The sequence below is a fragment of the Littorina saxatilis genome, linkage group LG17 (genome assembly GCF_037325665.1).
Source record: "Littorina saxatilis isolate snail1 linkage group LG17, US_GU_Lsax_2.0, whole genome shotgun sequence".
NCBI lineage: Eukaryota > Metazoa > Mollusca > Gastropoda > Littorinimorpha > Littorinidae > Littorina > Littorina saxatilis.
Window position 1 is genome coordinate 7180426 of NC_090261.1, and position 25000 is coordinate 7205425.

Here is a 25000-nt window from a genome sequence, read left to right on the forward strand (position 1 = left end):
TTTTGCCGAGTAACGTGGGTGTCATAAAATTAAGTCAGCAAAAGAAAACAAAAATTCTGCACAGACTGTACCTTTTTTAAATGTTGGTACATGTACACGTCCTACAGAGATTGATGGTGATTGACAATATATGTCAATTGTATTTTTGACCTTAAATATGACATTTTACACAGCTGGAGACAGTCAGTGTTCCTCCGAGACCGCGCTAGCGGTCAATGTGAACAATATACTGTCGAGATATGTGTAAAATGTCATATGTTGGTCAAAAATACAAATAACCGTTATGTATCGATCGATTTTTGTTAGCATTCCCTTTATTTTTTATGATCGAACGCACACAAATATACACTCTGCTGTAGCCTCGGCTAGCCGCCCAAGTATGAGTTTATGTCGGACTCTGACGTCACACGGCTTAAAGAAAGAAAATCCAATGTTCAATCGATACATAATGTTGAAAATAATGGTCCACACGAGCACAAAGCGGAATCTGTTTTTTGAAATTCAGCCTCAGGTTCTTATCTCGCTTACCCAGCTAAGTAAGAGCTTTTTTCATTATATTTTTTATTTGAAACATCCTACAATGCAACACCGCCCCAGGAATGTCTGTATATTATATAAAACACAAGACAATAAGTGGAGATGGTCCAGACAAGATATGACGAGGTGCGGATAACACAGGAGGTGGGTCTACTATCATGTCCTCCTTGTTTCCGCTGTTTCGTGTCCCCTTACATTGACAGGGTGGAACTTTGAAGGAAATAAAATTAACAGGGATCTGTGGAGGGTGGAATGTTTTACTGAAAAACAATGTACTGGCTGTTAGGTTGTCTTTGTGAAAATCTTTCTTTGTGTTTTTGTTTGTCTGCATGCCTGTGTAACTACATCTGAGACTCTGTTCTTTTCTCTCTCTCTCTCCCCACCCCCCCCCCCCCCCTCCCTCTGCATCCCCACTCCGACCCCGTCGCTGTCTCTTTCTTACTTTCCCTCCCAACTCTCACTGTATGTCTGTCTGTCTGTCTGTCTGTCTGTCTGTCTGTCTGTCTGTCTCTCTCTCTCTCTCTCTCTCTCTCTCTCTCTCTCTCTCTCTCTCTCTCTCTCTCTCTGTCTCTCTCTCTCTCTACTTCTCTTCTTCTCTTCTTCTCTTTCTCTCTCTCTCTCTCTCTATCTCTCACTGTCTGTCTCTTTGTCTGTCTGTCTGTCTGTCTGTCTGTCTCTATACTTCTTCCTGCCTCTCTCTCTCTCTCTCTGTTGTGATCTTTCCATTTTGTCACTGTTTTTACATTTAGTCAAGTTTTGACTAAATGTTTTAACATAGAGGGGGAATCGAGACGAGGGTCGTGGTGTATGTGTGTCTGCGTGTCTGTGTGTGTCTGTCTGTGCGTGTGTTTGTGTAGAGCGATTCAGACTAAACTACTGGGCCGATCTTTATGAAATTTGACGTGAGAGTTCCTGGGAATGATATCCCCAGGCTTTTTTTTCATTTTTTCAATAAATACCTTTGATGAGGTCATATCCGCCTTTTTGTAAAAGTTGAGGCGGCACTGTCACACCCTCATTTTTCAATCAAATTGATTGAAATTTTGGCAAAGCAATCTTCGACGAAGGCCGGACTTTGGTATTGCATTTCAGCTTGGTGGCGTAAAAACTAATGAATGAGTTTGGTCATTAAAAATCGGAAACTTGTAATTAAAATTTTTTTTTTTATTAAACGATCCAAAAACAATTTCATCTTGTTCTTCGTCATTTGCTGATTCCAAAAACATAATACATATGTTATATTTGGATTACAAACAAGCTCTGAAAATTAAAAATATTAAAAATATGATTAAAATTAATTTTCCGAAATCGATTTAAAAACAATTTCATCTTATTCCTTGTTGGTCCCTGATTCAAAAAACATATAGATATTATATGTTTGGATTAAAAACAAACTCAGTAAGCTAAAAAGAATAGACATACAGAAAAGCGTGTTATCCTGCTCAGCGCGACCACTACCGCACTATTCTGCATGGCTTGTAGATTTCACTGCCTTTGCCACGAGCGGTGGACTGACGAAACTACGAGTATGTGGTCTTGGTGAAAAAAGCAGTGCATTCAGTTTCATTCTGTGAGTTCTACAGCTTGACTAAATGTTGTTATTTCGCCTTACGCGACTTGTTTTAATTTTATATATCTCGCTTTCTTGTATCATTCCCTATTGTTGTTCTAGTTGGTCCGTCTCCGTCTTGGTCGTAATTTGTCTTTGTATCTCTCTCATCTGTGATGTCATTCGTTTCCCCTTTCCATACCACCCCCCCTCTCCCCCCCCCCACCATCCCTATCCCCCATCCCTGTCCCCCAACTCACCCTCCCCTTCCCTCCGAGCTACACCCCCGTCGGTCTATACCAGTCCTGTTTACATATCTACGGTCTTTTGTGCCCATCCGTGCAATTGTTATCAGTGAGGATCGCGGAAAGTAGCATCTCGTTGAGATACTGCACCAGTCAGTCATATCCAGGCTACCGGGTTACAAGGTAGATACAGGAATTAGTATTGTTATACGCTGCAGAAGAAGCGGGAAGAAAGGAGGTAAGGCGGTACTGACAATGTACAAATGCGTATGGAAATTAACGTGATGGTCGCTCCTTTCACTTTCTCAGACGGAGACGGGGCATATGTTCGTAAAATGCTACAAGCGTGTTCTCATCATCCGCACGGTGTGTACAACAGGGGCGGTTGTCAATCGCCTAACTGTAGGCATCATGTGTACGTATCTGCAGGAAATGCTAATTTCTCGCTGTTGAATGTGCAGGGACGCATCACACAAAGCACAAATAATTCACAAGTCTCGCTTTTTTCAATTCAACCATTGAACTGGAGCGCAACCCAACACTCTATGCGGAACGGCCGAGACACAGTGTTCAAGTAATTTTTCTCGTCTCAGACCCACCCCCCCTCCCCTCCCCCGTCCAATCTCCCCCCCCCCCCCCCTATAACACACACAGACTGGTCCTCGAAGGAAGAACTGGTACAGTACAGTGGTACCTGCATGAAAGGACGCCCTTTGGACCATCCACAAATGTCCCTATATTGCAGGTGTCCTTTTAGGGGAGGTGTCCTCTAATCAGAGGGGCCGGCCCACACATCGCAGGTACCACAGTGTCGCCAAATGAAATTTTACAGCGGCAGTCCGAGACGCGTCAAATGATGCCATCCGTGCCTCGGTTCCGTATTGAGCGTTAGGTCGTTCTGCCCGCAACAACGTTACCCCCTTGTCTTGCTCCAAGTAACCGAACCCTCCCCACTGCAGGCCCCAACCCCTTCTTTCCAAATGCTGTAGCTGATTTTTGCTGTGGCTTCGGTAATGTTCTTTTGATGGACGTTCTCTTGGAGATTTCGAAACAGATTCCGGGAAAGCGAAATGCCGTATCACAATCGCTGTGTGGTCAATATTTTGTCGTTTTGGACAAGGGGGTAGAGGTGAGGTTTGCGAAGAGACAGACTCACAAAGTAATGTGCATTTTGATAGAATGGCGTTTCCAGCTTTATAAGTAATTCGCGAAGAACATTTTCAACCAGGAAGAAATGAGGTTGCAGACAATAACCGGTACGACTGACTCGTTACAACACCCGTCATGTGTCAGCCGGCATGGGTCACTGATGTCCGGCATGTCAGAAATCCAATGGATAACTGAAGCGACTTCCAGCAAGTACTAGAGGTTATTGTAATTGTAAATTGTCATACAACAATGACTGATGACTGCCAGCTATCCGAAACCCTGCCATGGCTTTTCTAGGCGTTGCGGTTGACAGGACTAACGGTATCTTTGATATCCGAGCAGCTACATTCCGTGTTCTTGGGTAAAGTCAGCTCCTTCTTTGGCAAGGCCTCTTGCGTACAAAACTCCTCCAAATTTCCTCCTCAACTACTACTTCTACTACCGCCGCCCCAACTCTTCCATCTCCCCTACTACTCCTTCTTCTGCAACTGCTGCGGCTCCTCTTTCTCCTCCTCCTTCCCCTCCATTTACTTCTTCTTCTCCGCCTCTTCTCCCCCTACTCCTACTTTTTCTGCGACTACCGCCACATCTTATCCTCTACTTCAGTCTGCTACCCCCCCCCCCCCCCTCCCATCCTTTTCCTCCTCTCATACTACCACTACTGCAGCATTTCCCCCCTCCTCCTCGTCCCTCCCTCTATTACTTCTGTTACTTCCGTCACTCCTCTTCTTCCTCCTCCTGAACTATTACTACTGTCCCTACCCATCCTCCTCCTGAACTATTACTACTGCCCCTACCCATCCTCCTCCTGAACTATTACTACTGCCCCTACCCATCCTCCTCTCCCCCTACTGATACTACTAGTATAAGATTAGTTTTCCCTATTATTGCTCCTCCTTCTGTTCACTTCTCACTCAAATACTTCTGCTACTGCCCCTACTCCTCCTCCTCTTCACCCCCTCCCCCTTCTACTGCTGCTGTTGGTAGTCCTCCTCCTCCTCCCCTCCCTCTACCACTTCTTCTGCCACTACTCCCGCTCAACCACTTCCTCCTCGTCTTCATCCCATTCCCCCACTTTTTTTTACTCCCTCGCTCGGGGTGAGTCGTGAGTCTGAGCAATGGTTCAGCATCGTATCATTTCCTCAGACTCATAATTATGACAGCAAAAGAACAGTGCAATGTTTGCCCTTGTGAGTCTATCCAAGGGTTCACCTTTTGGGGCGAATTTCTCAGCCTTCGACGACCCAGGGAAGACAGCGCAGTCCTAGCCCCTTGGGAGTCTGTTGGGCGGGGACGTAGCTCAGTTGGTAGCGCGCTGGCTTTGAAGCCAGTTGGTCGCTATCAGCGTGGGTTCGATCCCCACGTTCGGCGAGAGATTTATTTCTCGGAGTCAACTTTGTGCAGACTCTCTTCGGTGTCCGAACACCCCCGTGTGCACACATGCGCACAAAAAAGATCCCACGTTCACAGCGAAAGTCTCAGGGCTTGGAAAACACGAAGACACGCATGCATCATATCTCGTCTCCGATTATCATGATCGTATTTCGATACTTTGACGAGACAAACCCAATGCTGGTGTGTCGAAGAAGACAGCCACAGCGGGCTTGTTCGAATCAAAGTATCACACCATAATTCAACGTATTACCAATACCTGTCCCAATATAGACCAGTTGGTCTAAGAGGACGTTAAACCCTAATAGTCAGTCATTCCCCCCACTCTTCCTCCTCTGCTACTATTTTTGCTAGTAGCTGTACTAGCTCCGCTCCTCCTCTTCCTCCTTCCCTACTACTTTTACTTTTGCTACAACTACTGATCTGCCCCCCCCCCCCCCCCCCCCCAACTTCTGTTACTCCTCCTCCTCCCCTCTCTCTACTTCCTCTACTACTGTCGCTCCTCCTCTTTCTCTTCCTCTACAACTACTTCTACTCCTCCTCCTTCTATGACTACTACTTCTAATAAACTTATCACCACCACCACCACCATTACCACAACATCGACCTACCACTCCTGTGTCTTAATTGACCGGATTGCGGGCCAAGCATGGAGAGGAAATAAACAGGTGAAGGACAGCCGATTCCCAGAGAAAGGACAGAAGTGTCGTGACGGTCCGTTCCCACCGGGGTGTCCTTCGCCTGACCGCCTTGAGGCAGGTGCACAACGTGAGCTGCTCATTCATCTCACTGCAACTCGACTTCTCTGCTGAAAGAGAGAGAGATGGGTTTGGGAGAGAGAGAGGGGAAGAGAGAGAGAGGGGGAAGAGAGAGAGAGAGGGGAAGAGAGAGAGAGAGAGAGGAAGAGAGAGAAAGAGAGAGAGAGAGAAAGAGAAAGAGAGAGAGAGAGAGAGAGAGAAGGAGAGCAAAAAAGAGAGAGAGAGAGAAGGAGAGAGAGAGAGAGAGAGAGAGAGAGAGAAGGAGAGAGAGAAAGAGAGAGAGTGAGAGAGAGAGAGAAGGAGAGAGAGAGAGAGAGAGAAGGAGAGAGAGAAGGAGAGAGAGAGAGAGGGAGAGAGAGAGTGAGAGATAGAAGGAGAGAGAGAGAGAGAGTGAGAGAAGGAGAGAGAGAGAGAAGGAGAGAGAGAAGGAGAGAGAGAGAGAGAAGGAGAGAGAGAGAGAGAGTGAGAGAAGGAGAGAGAGAGAGAATGAAAGAGAAGGAGAGAGAGGGAGAGAGAGAGAAGAGACAGAAAGAGAGGGGAGAGAGAGAGAGAGAGAGAGAGAGAGAGAAGGAGAGAGAGAGAGGAAGAGAGAGAGAAAGAGAGAGAGAGAGAAAAGGAGAGAGAGAGAGAGGGAGAGAGAAAAGAGAGAGAGAGAGAGAGAGAGAGAGAAAGAGAGGGAGGGAGAAAGAGTGAAAGAAAGAGAGATTGGGAGGGAGAGAGAGAGAAGAGACAGAAAGAGAGGGGAGAGAGAGAGAGAGAGAGAGAGAGACGGAGGGAAAGGGGGAGGGAAGGAGAGAGAGAAAGAGGAGAGAGAGGGTTGGGGAGAGAGAGAGAAAGAGAGGGAACGAGAGGTAAGAGATATGGAGGGAGAGAGGGTGGGAGGGAGAGAAAGAGGAGAGAAATAAAGGGAGGGAGGGTGATAGGGGGCCCGGTAGCTCTGTTGATCGAGCACTGGACTTGTGATCGGAAGGTCGCAGGTTCGAATTCGGGCCGTGACGGACACGGGTCAACTTTATGTGAAGACCTAGAGACGGAAGCCATATCCCACCCCCGTGTCACCACTATGGCACGTAAAAGACCTCGGTCATTCTGCCATAAGTCCGGCGGACCTACAATTGTTTCTATATAAGATCCACCGGCGATCACTGTCATATGTGTGGGTGAGGTATTCATGGAAGTCGATCTTGTCTGAAGTATTCACCCTTTTGTTTTCACTTCATTGATCTCGCTAAGCGTGCCGGTAATAGGGCCAGGCGATGAAAATACTCAGGTTTACGTAGGGCACAACTTTGCAGAAGGAATCATTGGCTGATTATTAGGGAGATACGTTCACACACACACATGACGGAAGATGGGACAGTCGGAATGAAGCCAATGTTTTGACTGTGTTCCTGATCCTGATGACGACACGTCTGCTCCCCCCCCCCTATCCCCCCCCTGCTCCTCCCCCCCCCCTTCTTTATCTTTAATGGAAAGCTTTCATGTAATTGATGTCTGGAACGTAAGGGATTTAGAGCGGATCATGACGTCTGCGGAGTCCTCAAAGAAATATCCCTGGAACTGATCGCAAACCCGATCACTTTGAATCAAACGGAGACACACAACTAACGTCATTCGTCATTTTCAAAATAAACCTTATAAAATCAAAGAAACTTTGAAGAAAAACAACAACCGTTTTGCTTTTTGTCTATTTGTCTTTACTTTTGTTTGTCCGCCTTCTTTGAATCTCTCTCTGAATCTCTTTCTGTCTGTCTATCTGTCTCTGTCTCTGTGTCTATCTGTATCTGTCACTCTCGTTGTATGTATGTGTGTCTATCTGTCTAGCTGTCTCTGTCTCTCTTTCTGTCTGTCTGTCTGTCTGTCAGTCTCTCTCACTGTCTCTATCTCTGTCTGTGTGTCTGTGTGTCTGTCTGTCAGTCTGTCTGTCTGTCTGTCTCTCTCTCTCTTTCTCTCTCTAATTCTCTCTCATAGACAAAAACAGCACAATTTTCTTTCAGACAGGAACAATACGTTTTTCTTTCATGCAAAATCGGTTTAATTTCATTTGGGGCACCAACCGTCTCTCTGACTTCTCCTGACAGTGACTGGCTCTGACATGGACGTTACTGAATTAGCGACGTCTTTCTGTCATTACGGGAACGTGGAATTGTGCAGGGGTGACCCACAGGGGAGCATGAAGGCGAGCGTTGAGTGGCCTCGCACATTATACATCGCTCGCTGTCACTGTGGCAAGAGAATGTCCCGCGTGACATTAAAGGCATACTGACCGTTCTGGAGGAGTTTCTGGCGAAGTTGACTCATTTGAAGAATCTGCGGAATCAAATGTTGTTTAATCTAGACGCACACGGCGCTATTTGCTCAAAAACGCACCCCAAGTATGGTAATTAATGAAATGTTAGTCAGTGAATGAGCTTCTAGGCGTTGCTTCTCTCCGATGCTGGAAATACAAATTACTCCAGATGCGCCTCCCTTGCGGCTAGACGGCAAGCGCTCTCTATGACGCAGCAGTCCTAGCAACCATCTATATATATATACGACTTGTGTCTGTGTGTGTGTCTGTGTGTTTGTGTATCTGTGTATTTGTGTGTTTGTGTATTTGTGTATTCGCCATGCACGGCCAAAGTTCTCGATGGATCTGCTTCAAATTTGGTGGGCATATTCAGGTAGACCCGGGACACGACACAACCTGGTCGATATTTCAACACGTGCTCTCAGCGCGCAGGGCGGAACCGATTTTGGTTCCACCTCAGCTATTTGGGTTCCACCTCAGCTACCCGGGCCCCCATACCGACACACCAAAGCCAAAGTTCTCGGTGGATCTTTTTCAAATTTGGACACCGTATTCAGCTACACCCCGGACACAATATCATCGATGAGATATTTCAACACGTGCTCTCAGCGCGCAGCGCTGAATCGATTTTGGTTTTTGTGTTCATTTCACCATTATAAGTAACTCTTCCTTATCTTCTCATATTCTCCAGGTTTTCAGCGTTTACCTCCCTTCCTTCGTATGGTGCACTTTTGTGTGAGTGGAGCGTCTTCGGATATTCCCGGCGTTCTGTTACTGTTACTATTTTTAGAAGGTCAACGCAGTGTCCAGAACGTAAATTGGATCCGTAAATTATCCTCACTGTAAAAGTGCAAAGGTCGAATCAATTTATAGCCACGCGAAAAATACACTGTCATCTATCTCTCTATAGATACGGCTTCTCTGTGGGTTTTTTATGTGTGTGTGTGTGTGTGTGTCTCTATGTGAGCAACACCTGTGCATTGTTCAGTTCTGTTTGTGATGTGGTCTGGCGGCTTTTGTGTAATTTTATGTACTGGCCTTCCTTTGAGAAGCCATAACTTGCTCAGTCCTGTTTGAGTGGAGTTCGCCTCCAAAGGTGATTAACACGGTTACATTCGTCGACAAGGATGGGACTCGATATGGTCAGGAATGGCATTATGGCCACTGAATCATATTCGTGCTGTTCCCATTCCACGAATCTGGGAGGGACCTAAGCTTGGCGGGTCCATTGTTCGGACCCGGCGAAGCCGGCGTACGGCTCTAAGTACTTCTTCCCGGCGAAGCCGGCTACCCGGCGAAGCGGGTATTCATTCTAGTTACAAATACACAAACGCCATCTTGCATCAAGGTAGGTAACACAACTCAACCCTCACGACGAGTGCCCTTTCCTTGCTCTTTCTTTGCTTATCTTACCAAATTTATTTAGCTTCCAATACACTTATTTGTGCATAGTGATAGCATGCAGTCTTATTGTGCGGGAGCATTATTTGTAGCGTAGAATCTTATGCGATTTGAGTGCCTTTTTTTCTTAGATAGCATCCAATTGAAGCTTGTACTGTACTGCAATCTGCCTGGTTCCAATGAGAACAGCGATGTGATGGTCTTATTGAAAGGAGAAATCTTCTTATTCTGCGTTCGTGGGCTGAAACTCCGACGTACACTCGTGTTTTTTGCACGAGTGGAATTTTACGTGTACGACCGTTTTTTACCCAGCCTTTTAGGCAGCCACACGCCGTTTTCGGAGGAAGCATGCTGGGTATTTTCGTGTTTCTATAACCCACCGAACTCTGACATGGATTACAGGATCTTTTTCGTGCGCACTTGGTCTTGTGCTTGCGTGTACACACGGGGGTGTTCGGACACCGAGGAGAGTCTGCACACAAAGTTGACTCTGAGAAATAAATCTCTCGCCGAACGTGGGGACGAACTCACGCTGACAGCGGCCAACTGGATACAAATCCAGCGCGCTACCGACTGAGCTACATCCCCGCCCAAGGAGAATTCTAAAAGATAGTGTTTCGTTTCAAAAATATGTGAACCTCTTATTAGCAGTAAATCAAATCTCTCTGCAGGTTAGGACAGTTGCTTGTAAAGCAAAATCGCCCACACACACAAAAAAGCACACTCTTGATTGGAGATTGACAACGCACAAACAAACACACACACACACACACACACACACACACACACACACTCACACACACACGCCCACACACACACACACACACACACACATGCACACACACACACACACACACACACACACAAACACACTGAAAACAGCCAAGCTGTAGGAGTTTGATATGCGTTAAAGTAGAATGTAGCTGCTACAGAAGGAAAAGCAAGGACGTAACCATGGTAACTAACAAGTTGGTGGTCATGGGAAGGAGGCCATCTTCAGGGAAACCAAAAGACAGAGATGTACGGAGAATGCGTTAACTCGATATATTACAAAATCGTCTCAAGTGTAAAGACAACATCCTTGAAGACTTTTGTCAACGAACAACAGTTGAGAGAGGAGCAGAATAAACAGTGTAGAAATGGCTGAAAGGAGAAAAAGAGTAAAGATAATGATTCACACGCGTGATTTTAAAGGGCAAAGGAAGCAACGCCAAAGAAAAACTAAACATTTAAAAGCAAGGATGTTTTGCTTTTTTGTATTTTTTTAGGAAGGATTATGTCTTCGATTTCCTTTGTGCTTTTTTCGAGCATATAGATTTGATGCAAGATGGCCTTTGTTGCTAAGCACTACGTTTTTGCTGTTGGAATATGTTATAGCTTTAACACAAAATGACGATTTTGAAACACTGTTTCTAAGATTTGCAAATCGTGCTGTCTCACCCCCCTTCATTTCCCCCTGTTTGTCTGTTTGTCTGTTTGTCTGTTTGTCTGTCCATGTACCTGACTATCTTTGTGCCTCTGTGCCTTTCCGTCCGCGCGTCCATATTGTCATGCTTTCATTCACAACACACTTCTTGGTATGTTTGTAATACACTTTCCGATACATTTTTTCCTGGAAAGAAAATCCGTCTCGTTTCTACTTTACCAGCGAAAAACAAAGGCATTTTGATTGTAAGCCGATTAATTGCAAATAAAAAACAACAACATACGAACAGCTCAAAAAAGGGTTTACGACGCGAGGCTTTGTGGGCTTGTCTTAATCGTGTTTGTCCTTTTCATTTTTCTATCTAGCTTTCTTTTTGTCATTTTGGTTTGGGTTTTATTTCTTCCCCGCTTCGTCTTCACTTTTTGCCGACTCGATTCCGTTTAATGTGAACTTCAAACGCAGCGTCAAAGAGGATTAACCACGCAACGCAAAGATGAAGACCGAGTTGTCTCAAGCACACAGAACACATCCTTCAGAACAAAGTTAAAACAAACAAACAAGTTCTGAAGCAACCTCAGGAGGGAAACTAAACCACGGGAAAACAAAGCTACTTACTTTTGCGGAAAAACGAAAGCTTTCAATTGGTAGAAAGTCAATAAAAGAAAATGGAAAACGAGCAGAGTACTTAAACGGATTTTGAGAAACCAAACAAAGAAACAAACAAAGCAAAAATAAAAGGGGGAAACAGAAGGATATGACATTCTTGGAATGAAATAGACAGCGTTGATTTGAAACACGCAAGTGTCTACGTAAGCAACATTGTTGAAAGAAAGTGGACAAGGCATCGGCCTCCTAACCGGAAGGTCGTGAGTTCAAATCCCGCCACGGCCGCCTGATGGGTTAAGGGTGGAGATTTTTCCGATCTCCCAGGTCAACGTATGTGCAGACCTGCTGGTGCCTTATCCACCGTTGTGTGTACACACAAGCCCAAGACCAAGTGCGCACGGAAAAGATCCTGTAATCCATGTCAGAGTTTGGTGGGTTATAGCAATACGAAAACACCCAGCATGTTTTCCCCGAAAGCGGCGTATGGCTGCCTAAATGGCGGGGTAAAAACGGTTATACACGTAAAAACCCACTCGTGCAAAAACATGAGTGAACGTGGGAGTTTCAGCCCATCAACGAAGAGGAACAACAAGAAGAAAAAAAGTTTTATTTACTAATAACAACGGACATTGCCGGCCACTAACATTATGTGAAATGACCTATTAGTGGGGCTAACGATCGTTCACATGACCGACAGAATGGACGATGTTTTGAAATAACTGTGTCGGGTTTGTAAGGGTTGTTTAAGAGTGAACACCCTTGCTTTTGGTGAGACAAACTATCCACACGTGCTCCTTGTCCTCGAGTTTCAGACTATCAATCAATCAATCAATATGAGGCTTATATCGCGCGTATTCCGTGGGTACAGTTCTAAGCGCAGGGATTTTTTTTAAATTTTTGTTATGCAATTTATATCGCGCACATATTCAAGGCGCAGGGATTTATTTATGTCGTGTGAGATGGATTTTTTTTTACACAATACATCACGCATTCACATCGGCCAGCAGATCGCAGCCATTTCGGCGGATATCCTACTTTTCACGGCCTATTATTCCAAGTCACACGGGTATTTTGGTGGACATTTTTATCTATGCCTATACAGATTTGCCAGGAAAGACCCTTTTGTCAATCGTGGGATCTTTAACGTGTACACCCCAATGTAGTGATTGGCCCGTGGATTATTTGTCTCATTAAAAGCAAAGGCCAGGGTATTCCCTCTTTGACAACCCATGCAGACCCAACAGAGTTATATTCGGAATATGTCTCTTTCTCACGCGGCTGTAGATGGTCACGTTGGTTTTGAAAATAACCGAATAGTTTTACAATAAATCGCTTACATCACCTTTTATTTTTTTTATTAACCCATTATGCCATATTCCGGACAGGCCCTTTGAGTAAAAATTATAATAAATGGTAAATGAAAAAACACACAAAGAAAACACAAAGAAACAAGGTGTCGAATTAGGGACATATTTTGAACATAGTTTTTACCCACAAAGTGCACGACCGTCATGCCTGAATTTCCACCGTCCTTTTCCAAATTTACAGACAGATCGTTTCGCTGTAAAGTCGTGTAATGTATCACCTGTGGGGAGATGGATGAGGATAGAATTGTGTCGACAGGCCTTCTTCGCAGATGAAAGCGAAACTGACGACGCGCTCAAGTCAGGCGAATGTAAGTTATTGTTAAAGGTGGTCGTCTACATATTTTCTTTTTTTTCTCCAATAATCTTATGGTTAGATTTTGCTAAAAAAAGTTATGTCAGATGATGAATGAACCATGGGGAAAAAATTATAGAAAAAAAAAGTAAAAACAGTTTTTATTATTGAGAAGTGTTCTGTTTTCCATGTGCAGAGACCATGTGCTTTGCCTATAAATATCGACCAAAACGAACGAAATGCACGGTACTTGAGGAGTTTTGCCCTCGCATTTTCCAAATAAGGATATCCTACTATGTTGTAATACTACCATGAATTTTCAAACGGCTACCCTGGTTTTGTTCTTCCTGATCGAAGGGGGGTGTATTGTTGATATTTGTAGGTAATAGATTCAGCATTTTAATGGTCAAATGGCGATTTCTGTATCAAAATTTAGACAAGGACCTTTAAGTTAAAGGGATATTTCGGAGAAAAAAAACCCACTCACAACAACAACAACAACAACAACAACAACAACAACAACAACAACAACAACAACAACAACAACAACATACCCTATCTCAAATAGCCCCAAAAGGGAGCTTCACAGTTCGAGTTTTTTGGTTTTAGATTCAGACCCGATGAATACCTTATAATTATTATTTGAACGTTGAGTGATTCAAACCGTTTTCACTGAAAGGTCTGTGCCTTTACCAGTGTCTGTGTGTGTCTGTTCGTGCGTTTTTACATTTAGTCAAGTTTTGACTAAATGTTTTAACATAGAGGGGGGAATCGAGACGATGGTCGTGGTGTGTGTGTGTGTGTGTGTGTGTGTGTGTGTGTGTGTGTGTGTGTGTGTGTAGAGCGATTCAGAGTAAACTACTGGACCGATCCTTATGAAATTTTACATGAGAGTTCCTGGGTATGATATCCCCAGACTTTTTATCATTTTTTTGGATTAATGTATTTAATGACGTCATATCCGGCTTTTTGTAAAAGTTGAGACGGCACTGTCACACCCTCATTTTTCAATAAAATTGATTGAAATTGTGGCCAAGCAATCTTCGACAAAGGCCGAACTTTGGTATTGCATTAATTAAAATTACTTTTTTACAAACCGATCCAAACATTACGTTCATCTTATTCTTCATCATTTTCTGATTCCAAAAACATATAAATATGTTATATTCGGATTAAAAACAAGCTCTGAAAATTAAAAATATAAAAATTATGATTAAAATAAAATTTCCGAAATCGATTTAAAAACAATTTCACCGTATTCCTTGTCGGTTCCTGATTTAAAAAACATATAGATATGATATGTTTGAATTAAAAACACGCTCAGAAAGTTAAAACGAAGAGAGGTACAGAAAAGCGTGCTATCCCGCTCAGCGCGTCCATTACCGCACTATTCTGGCTTGTCGATTTCACTGCCTTTGCCACGAGCGGTGGACTGACAAAACTACGAGTATGCGGTCTTGGTGAAAAAAATGCAGTGCGTTCAGTTTTATTCTGTGAGTTCTACAGTTTGACTAAATGTAGTAATTTCGCCTTACGCGACTTGTGCTTTCATGCGTGCGTGCTTTTGTACTTTTGCCGGGGATTTCTTATTGAAAAGACACCCTGTATGTGTAACCTAACAAAAATGCACACGAACAGGTTTTTTTCTGCAGTGTCCCCGTCGGCGGAATGGTGACAAAAATCGTCAATGACTGTCTTACTCAATCTTTCTGTCTTTTTGTGTCTTCGTCGTTTGTGTCAGTCTCAAGGGACGAGGAAGCCACGGAGCATTTTTCTTTATTTGGTGTTTAACGTCGTTTTCAACCACGAAGCTTATATCGCGACGGGGAAAGGGGGGAGATGGGATAGAGCCACTTGTCAATTGTTTCTTGTTCACAAAAGCACTAATCAAAAATTTGCTCCAAGGGCTTGCAACGTAGTACAATATATTACCTTACTGGGAGAATGCAAGTTTCCAGTACAAAGGACTTAAAATTTCTTACATACTGCTTGACTAAAATCTTTACAAAAATTGACTATATTCTATACAAGAAAGGGTAAAAGGAGAAACAGAATCCGTTAGTCGCCTCTTACGACATGCTGGGGAGCATCGGGTAAATTCTTCCCCCTAACCCGCGGGAGGTGCCACGGAGCACACTCAATCTTCGCTGGAGGACACTTCAAACACTTGTAGCAAAAGAATGTCTTTAAACAAAAAAGAAAAAAAGAAATAAGGTTCAACACAAAATCAAAAGAATGTAAATACAAGGAAAAAAGAAAGAAAACAAAGGAAGGAATAAAGAAAAGATGCAGACAAAAAGACAAGAAAACAAAGGAATAAAATAAAAGAAAGAAAAGAGAAAAAGAGAAGACAAAAAAATGGAAAGAAACAACAATAAGAACAATAAAAGAAAGAAAATATATCAAATAAAAAGAAGAAGAAATAGAAAACGAAAGAAAACTCAAAACGGGTCTTTGGTGTTAATAGGTTTAAAACGTTGTAAACACAACATAGACGACGCGGACAGTGCAGTCAGGCGAAAACTAAAATATCGCTCGACGAATGAGATGATTAACTCTCGCACAATTTATCATTTTTGTGTACTGTAACTGTCAAGCAGAGACAATATTATTCAGGAATTTTATCGACCACAATATGTGCGAAAATGGCTTTCAATAGACCTTTTCTAATACAACAGCTTGCTAACACAAGATTCACGTCAACAAGAAACTGTGACAGCCGCAGAACAAAAGAAAAAGTAAACTTAGAAAAGAAACACTGCTAGGAATATGCAGTCAACAACAGGGTAAATAATGAATGAGAGAAAAAATATTGAGTTAAAACAGCTGTGAGGACAAATAAAGCAGAAACGACGAGAGAGAGAGAGAGAGAGAGAGAGAGAGAGAGAGAGAGAGAGAGAGAGAGAGAGAGAGAGAGAGAGAGAGAGAGAGAGAGAGAGAGAGAGAGAGAGAGAGAGAGAGAGAGAGAGAGAGAGAGAAATGCAAAAAAAGAACATTATGCGAACCTTTTGTTGGCAAAGAGTATAAACTTAACACACACACACACACACACACACACACACACACACACACACACACACACACACACACACACATAATATTGCGACAATTTGTGCACCTCAACTAAAGTATTCATTCCCGCGTTTCAGTTAAACTTTGTATTTCACTAAAGACACTCAAGATGGCTGTCTGGCACATGTTTTGCATCACAGATTTATTTTGCCAGGGTCATGCGACCGCCGCTCAACTAAAAGAACCCCCAAAATCGGTCAGACACAAACGTAAGGTACCAGTAGAACAATTGTCGAAAATAAAGAATAGGCACATCTTGGCAACTTTTACGTACGAGGAGAAAATCAAATCAAAGATCTATCCAGAATAGATTGTTTGTTTATCTGTCTTGCGAATATTTGTTGTTACGCCATTCCTACTGGTGCAGGTGTCGATCAAATGAGTTATCGAAAATCGGAAGTTTTTGCGTCAATTTAAGGGGTACCATAGCAAACAGCGCTCTATTTCAGCAGCAATGACTTGTTGGATTGCTTTGGACCTTTCTGGATCTGATAAACGAGACGACTTTCGGGTACATTTCTGATTGTTGCTGGTAATTGTTTTAATTGTTTTTTCCTTCCAAGGTTTGAAAACCAATCACAGGTTTGTGATCTTACAGGCAAAATAATCTTGACTTCGAATGCATAAAGACAAACGATGGATACAAATACAGCCAAAGATTCATGTCAGTATGACTACTGGTGTACATTTGATATTCCTGTACACACGATTGACAATTGTTGAATGATTGAAAGTTCTGCAACAGTGGTTCCTAGTCATGCGTGATCGCAGCGTCTTTTCTGTCTCTGCAAAATTGCATGGACATTCTATTCTTCTCTTCATGCTTTGGCAGCATTTAAAAAAAAATATTTTTAGGGGGGGGGGGGGGGGGTTACTTTACAAACACATCCCGGGTTTAAAGACGCTTTTCGAAAGATTGCAGAACATCACGACGAGTACCTGTAACGATCAGGACATTGTGTCTATTCTAAAAAAAAAACTTTTTTCTTTTCTTTTTTCTTTTCTTTTTTCTTTTACTGGTATCTTACGTTGATTTCAATTTTGAGGGTACCCTTATTTGAGAGGCAGTCACGTGACCCCTGTACACGAAATCTCTGATCCCGAAAAGAGTACCAGTTGCCAATTTGAGTGCCATTAGTGGCAAAGAAATTCTGATGAAAGAACATAGGACCTATTTGTTTAATTGGGGTGCAAAAAATGTCGCAATATTGTTTGCCAAGTTTATGTTATGTGATGTGATGTGATGAGGTGTGTGTGTGTGTGTGTGTGTGTGTGTGTGTGTGTGTGTGTGTGTGTGTGTGTATAAGTGTGTGTGTGAGTGTCTGTGTATGTGTAAGTGTGTGTGTGTGTGTGTTTACTTATTAATCGTGGATGAGGAAAAACGCGAGAACAGACCGAGCGATTCCACTCCCGAAATGATCACGAACAGAAATGAAGAATAATTCATGTGAAAATAAAGCAAACGAAAGAATTGATGGAAAGGATAGGAACAATTAAAGAAAAGAAGGAGAAGGGAAAGGAAGTGGACGTGGCAGGATAGTTTCTCAGTTGAACGTTTTTGAAAGGGGTGAGGAAATGAACAAGCAAAAAGTAGAAGAAATGACATCAACGAAACATTCGGCGACCGACATTATACAGGGGAACTGAATGAAGAGAAAGAACAAGAACATGAAGAAAAGCGCAGTAAAAGCAACAATCACGACGATAACAACAACAACAACAACAACAACAACAACAACAACAACAACAACAATATTAACACCATCACCATCACCACCACCAACAATAACAACAACAGCAAACGTTTAAAAAAAACTCCACACACAAACACAGTAAGAATTGTTAACAGTGTATTTGTCATGTCAAGACAAAAGTGGTTCCGCATAAAGAGTAGTATTACAGATAAAGGGTCAAAACAAAGACACAAAACAATAAAGTTAGGAAAAAGACAAGCCAATATGGGAGCGAGCAAGAAAAAACGTTTAAAAAAAACACCACAGACAAAAACCAACAAGCTATTAACAGGAGAAAACAAAAGCATCAACAACTACAGCAACGACACCAACACCATTATCAACAACAACAATAAAAAAACACAAAAAACAGGAAAAGTCACCTACTTGTTAGTATCCTTGCACAAAAAACACAGATTGCACACGGCAAGAAAAGAACAACGCACACGTCGATTGACTAAGGCGAGCTGTGGTAGCGTCAGCTGGTTGGGATAAGACGTGTAGAAGACCCCAGCCACTGGCGTAGGCTACAATTGTCGTGGTGGTGGTAGCGAAACAGCCAGAGTAGGAGGGCTTGGCGAGAAGAGAGGGATGCAAGTCAAGTCGCGTTGGGGCGGAGCAGACACGCACTCTTCTGGCAACAGCGGTTGTAGGGAAGATGTGTCGTAGTTCGGGTGGGGTGCGGGATGAGGGAGAGGAAGGAGGGGGTGGGGGGGGGAGGAGAGGGAGGGAGCGAGAGAGCGAGAGACTTGGTGTGTGTGTGTGTGTGTGTGTGTGTGTGTGTGTGTGTGTGTGTGTGTGTGTGTGTGTGTGTGTGTGTGTGTGTGTGTGTGTTTGTGGGCTTTCATGTGTACATGCTTTCGTATTTGTATTATTGTTCTTACCTTTTACTGGTTTGATCTTGACCTTGACCTGAAAGACACAGTCCCTGCAGTGAACAAAAATCTGTTTTTTTTTTATCTGAGATCTGCCAGCTTTTTACATGGAACTGGAGCATACCCCCACTGGAAAATATGCCGCTCAACGTCCTCATTGCTTTCTGTTTCTAGTTGGATTTTTGTTCCATAGATTAATTTGGCAATTTGACACAAGTGACCTTTTAGAAATAACCTCATAAAAATGTCCACTATGCGCAAAAAGCAGCCAGGCTGTTGACTGTGGGTGTGTGTCCAAGTGGAGAGATGGCCTTACCCTATGTAACAGCCTTGCCACATCTGTGATGGTCAGCTGAATCGTTTACATGGAGTGGGCTGTGACTTTAACTGCAGCAGATCAGAATTGTTCTCAATCAGAATTGTTCTCAATTTGAATTGTTCTCAATTATAATTGTTCTCAATCAGAATTATTCTCAATTTGAATTGTTCTGGATCTGAATTGTTCTCAGGCAGAATTGTTCTCGATCTTAAGTTTCCTCAACCTTCAACTCCAGTAACGCCTCACAACAAAATCTTCGAGCTTAGCCTCATTTTCATGATTTCGCAATTCTGCAACAGCGGCTAAACCAAAACTATACACCGATCCTATGTGCATGGTTTTTGCATGTCGTTCTGTCTTTTGTATTGTCCTCCCACATAGCATACTACCTCCACCTGTCCCAAAATAGGCCAATAGGTCCTAAGGGGATGTAAAACTCGACAAGTCTGTCAGGTTTTCTCAGCTGAATAATTATGCATATGAGTTTAAGGCTGACAAATTATTTCTGGTTGTGTCAAGTCTGTTTTTTGCATAGTGTTCCAAAGTATGAGCAAGTGTTTCCGTTAGAAGTGCATTCCTTCAAATAGATCCTTAGATTTTACTTATTGCGAGACACACTTTTGAGCTTGGTTGACCCGAGGATGGAACAAAATCATTCCAAAACAGTGGACAGGTATTTCTGTTCGAGGCATTATACGTGTAGTTGGGTACATTCACCGATTTCGCTCGATGCGAAACACGCATTATTTGACCTTGACTGGCCTACATCAGGAACACCAGATATCCAAACAGCCAGTGAAAGCACGGGCGACATATTAATGGAGCTGCAAGCAAATCGTACCAGAATGCTTTATTAATCCCTTTTCATACAGTCATTCGCCTGATTACTCCACACTACATTCAAATCGCTCATTTCCTGATTTCACAATCACCAGCGCATGCGCAGCCAGCGCTATTTTCGTCGTAACCACACAAGTTGGCCACAATGAAGCTACTAGGGTGTAGCAAATCTCACTCCGTGTTAGAAGGAAGGTGCAAAGAATACCAAAACAAAAGAAAATCACATTGCACCAGAGTGTCAAATCCAGTTTTTCGTGTTATACCGGTGCTCGTTTTTACGTTAGAATTGTATACTGTAGGGTGACAGCATTTCTTCTTCGCTGGAATCGATACTGGGAGGGCTATCATGGCATGTCTGAATTATAAATAAGTTTAATCTTTTTTTTCCATTATCATTTTTAATCCATGCAAGTGCAGCCAGTAAAGCGTGCCATTTGTGCGGAGTATCTAACGAGGAACGCATCCCAGCATTCATTCTGAGCCATTGCTGAAAGGCTGGTGTGAAGTTTTTGCTTGTCGAAATCGGAAATGCAAATGACAACAGCGTGCAGTTTTGAGAGAGAGAGAGAGAGAGAGAGAGAGAGAGAGAGAGAGAGAGAGAGAGAGAGAGAGAGAGACTGAGAGAGAGAGAGAGAGAGAGAGAGAGAGAGAGTGTGTGTGTGTGTGTGTGTACGCGCGCGTGCGTGCATGTGTGCGTATGTGTGTGTGTACGTGTGATTATGCGTGCGTATGCGTGTGCGTATGTGTGTCTGTGTCTGTCTGTGTGCTGTCTGTGTGTTGTCTGTGACTGTGTATATGACTAAAAGTTTACATCACGTAAAAACTGTAATTGCTGCGATTGTGAACTGCCTCATGAAACTTTTGAGAAGCTCTTCTCTCTTATGTAGGTCGACTTATTTGTTGTAGTTGCTTCAGAAGTATGTTGTGACAAGTCCATTGAGCGGAACAGAAAAACAAAAGTAGCAATGGTAGTTTGAAGCAGATATTATTGATGCATATCAATCCAAATTATTTGTTTTTTTGTGTTTTTGTGTTATGAAGATGCATTTAGCATAGTCTTTTGTGTCTGCTATTGTTGTAATGTTACATAATTATGAACGTAACAGAAGTAAAAACATGTTAACAAAAATATATATACAAAACTTGCCAACACTTCCAGAAATCTAATATTTGTAACGACTCCATCAAAGCTGCCGCGTTACGTCAAAGAATGCCGTTTAATACCCGGGTTATTTGATAGCATGAATACCAGGGTTATTTGATAGCATGAATACAAGGGTTATTTGATAGCATGAATACAAGGGTTATTTGATAGCATGAATACAAAGGTTCTTTGATAGCATGAAAACAAGGGTTATTTGAAAGCATGAATACAAGGGTTATTTGATAGCATGAAAACAAGGGTTATTTGAAAGCATGAATACAAGAGTTATTTGATAACTTGAAAACAAGGGTTATTTGAAAGCATGAATACAAGAGTTATTTGATAGCATGAAAACAAGGGTTATTTGAAAGCATAAATACAAGAGTTATTTGAAAGCATGAATACAAGGGAACATGAGGGTTGGAATTAATCAACACACTTAAGAATGGATCCACATACAAATATTAACTTTGTTCAAAACGCTATAATTCACGTACAAGCTTTCAAAAAATTGACAGAATTACTGTATTTCACGCACTGGGCGTGAGAAAAGAACGGCGGAATAACTGTACGCACAATGAGAAAAATACACAAAATGACGAAATGAGTGTAATTCAAGCAATACGCGGAAGAAAACCCCGCAAAATCAGCGTTAAAAAAAGAGACGAATCGGCGTAATTAACGCAATACATGTTGAAATAAAATGACGAAGTTACTGTATTTCACGCACTAGGCGTAGAATATAAAACGACAAAATTACTGTATTTTACGCACGAGGCGTATCAAGAATGGCGAACTCTGTCATTCTCGCCCTGGACGCAACAAGAGTAACGAAATCAGTGTAATTTACGCAATCTACCTCAGAATAGAAACGCGGGCAGACACCATAAACAGAGCATCAGACTCAACGATCTGATCAGAATTTGAACCACGTCTCGACCCGTCCATAAAAAGCAGCTTAGGACACGCTGCGGACAATGCGTCACCTTTTATTCTGCCAACTTTCATAGGATTGCAAGTCTACAGGGAAGGGAAAAGAGAATATCGCCGCGGATTAAAGGTCGATTACGATGTCGGTACTACTGTGTACTCCTCCGAATGCTGTACATGAACATGTACATGACTTCTTCTTCTTCTTCTTCTTCGTTCATGGGCTGAAACTCCCACGTTCACTCATGTTTATTTTTTCACACGAGTGGGTTTTTACGTGTCTGACCGTTTTTACTCCGCCATTCAGGAAGCCATACGCCGCTTTCCGGGGAAGCATGCTGGGTATTTTCGTGTTTTTATAACGCACCGAACTCTGACATGGATTACAGGATCTTGTCCGTGCGCACTTGGTCTTGTGCTTGCGTGTACACACGAAGGGGGATAAGGCACTAGCAGGTCTGCACATAAGTTGACCTGGAAGATCGGAACAATCTTCATCCTTAACCTACCAGGTGGCCTCGGCCGGGATTTGAACTCATGACCTTCCGATTAGGAGTCCGATGTCTTATCCACTACGCCACAGCCCCTATCTATGTACATGACTTGACCGCCTTCCCCTCTCCCCCGAAAAACTGATTTTGTTCTGTTTAAAAAAAAGATTTATTTTGAAAATCGTGATCGAACTCACAGCTATGTACTTCCTAATTGTTCGTTGTTTTAACTTCTGACTTTTTAAGATGGGTGTTTACCTTTTGTCAATGATGGTCTTTTCTTTCTCTCTGCTTTTATTGTTTCGGTAGACGTAGCTCTATTGGCCCCCTATCATACTCCCCGTCTCCCTCTCTGTCCCTCCATCTATCTCTTTATCTTTCTCTCTCTCTCTCTCTCTCTCTCTCTCTCTCTCTCTCTCTCTCTCTCTCTCTCTCTCTCTCTCTCTCTCTCTCTCTTATTATTGAGTCACTTGAGAAAATGTGACTCTATGTAATCGGTCAGTGTTAGTCTGTCCGGCCGGCCGTCCGGCCGGCCGGCCGTCCGTAGACACCACCTTAACGTTGGACTTTTCTCGGAAACTATCAAAGCGATCGGGCTCATATTTTGTTTAGTCGTGACCTCCAATGACCTCTACACTTTAACGATGGTTTCGTTGACCTTTGACCTTTTTCAAGGTCACAGGTCAGCGTCAAAGGAAAAATTAGACATTTTATATCTTTGACAAAGTTCATCGGATGTGATTGAAACTTTGTAGGATTATTCTTTACATCAAAGTATTTACATCTGTAGCCTTTTACGAACGTTATCAGAAAAACAAGGGAGATAACTAGCCTTTTCTGTTCGGCAACACACAACTTAACGTTGGGCTTTTCTCGGAAACTATAAAAGTGACCGGGCTCAAATTTTATGTGAACGTGACTCATTGTGTTGTGAATAGCAATTTCTTCCTGTCCATCTGATGCCTCATATAATATTCAGAACTGCGAAAGTGACTCGATCGAGCGTTTGCTCTTCTTGTTAGTATTATTATCAATATTATTATTAGTTAAGTTATTGAGACATCCCAGTGCACTAAGGGATTTATAGAACAAATCGAGAAAATTCATTATTGAACGAAGTGCATAGCGCTGAGTTCAATAATTATTTTCGAGATTTGCTCTATAAATCCCTTAGTGCACAGGGATTGTTTCAATAACGATATTGTCAGTACCGCCAGATAAAAAAGAAGATTCAAAACGCACATTTTGCAACGCGCATTTGGATAGGCGTAACTGTGTGGTCAGGTTTGTGTCAGATCTACTTTTGTGTGGGCTGTCTCAAGTGTGTCGTTCTTCCGTCACACGCAAACTCTTGTTTTAATTTCTGTTGGTAAATTCCAGTGTTGCATTAAGCTAAAAAGTGATGATCTTTCATTGAGACCTCATTTAAACTCGGAGAAAGGACTGTGCTCTTAGTTATTTGCGATTCGAAACCTTCATCGAGCTTCGACAGATTGACTGTGCAGAGTTTTGCCCCTTGCCAAGGTCGACGGAAAGCACATTTTCAAAATAAATGTGGCATGTTTCTCGTGTGGACGTATCTTCACTCATCGGGGAGTCTGGTACTAAATATGAACGGTAAGAATGCTCTGAACCCTACACGTATTATATCCCCATCGTTTTATCGTTCACATTTGCCCAACATGTTAATTTGCTGAGCGGGATTTATGTCGTCTGCTAGGCTATGGGTATGGCAATCAAACCACTGCACTGAGTCTCATTTCAAAAACAAAAATTGCTCGTCACGTTGCACTGAGTCTGCACGCATGAGGCAGGCTGGTAATAAGTCTTATATATGGTAAGAACGTTCTAAACCCTACACGTTTTCGATTCCGATTGTTCTTGCCTTGAAATAATAATTCGGAAAACATTCATTTACTGAACAGATGCAGTCGTATTTCAGTGTAGTCTGCTACGTGCTGATCTAGCTGCTACGTTATCGGAATAGCACTTGTGTTTTCTGTTAGCTGCTGGGAATTGTATACTAACTCATCATTTGCAGGGCCGGACCAAATGAGTTGTAAGGGGGGGGGGGTTCCTCCTTTTTTTGGGGGGCAAATCAGCGAATTTATTTTTAAAAAATATTTAAAAAAAAAAAACCACTCAAAGCAAGGTAAATGCTTTTTCCAGGGGTGGGGTTCCGGAACCCCAGGAACCCCCCCCCCCCCCCCCCCCGGGTCCGGCCCTGATTTGGTAATGTGGATAATAAGCTACATGCCCCTAACATGGCATAATTATGAGAGGAATCTTCGAAAGTCGAAACTGAAAAATTAGACACAGCGGGTTCTATTTTTAGATCAGTGGCAACTGTGGCACAGGCACATGCAATCTGTCAGAAAAAAACTCACTTCTGCTTTAATTGAGAAGCAGGAAATTTATGGTCATAATCATTGGTATTGTGGAGAATATAAACTACATGTCATTAATTAATTCTGAGGATGAGAGTACACTGTCGCTTAGGCAAAGGGCGGAAGAATACGCTCTGTGGAAAAGTTAGCGCACTCCAAGAGTGCGCTAACAGTTTTAGCGCATCGCCATTAGCCAA

General features: G+C 42.7%; 1 protein-coding gene across 1 annotated transcript in view; it reads right to left on the minus strand.

Annotated features, from left to right (window-relative positions):
• Positions 1-18339, minus strand: part of LOC138952738 (neuroglobin-like) — a 190204-nt gene extending 171865 nt beyond the window's left edge. The window contains exon 1 of the mRNA XM_070324455.1: positions 18205-18339. The gene's annotated coding sequence lies outside the window, so the exon portion shown is untranslated. The remainder of the gene's footprint in view (positions 1-18204) is intronic.
• Between the last annotated feature and the right edge of the window lie 6661 nt (positions 18340-25000).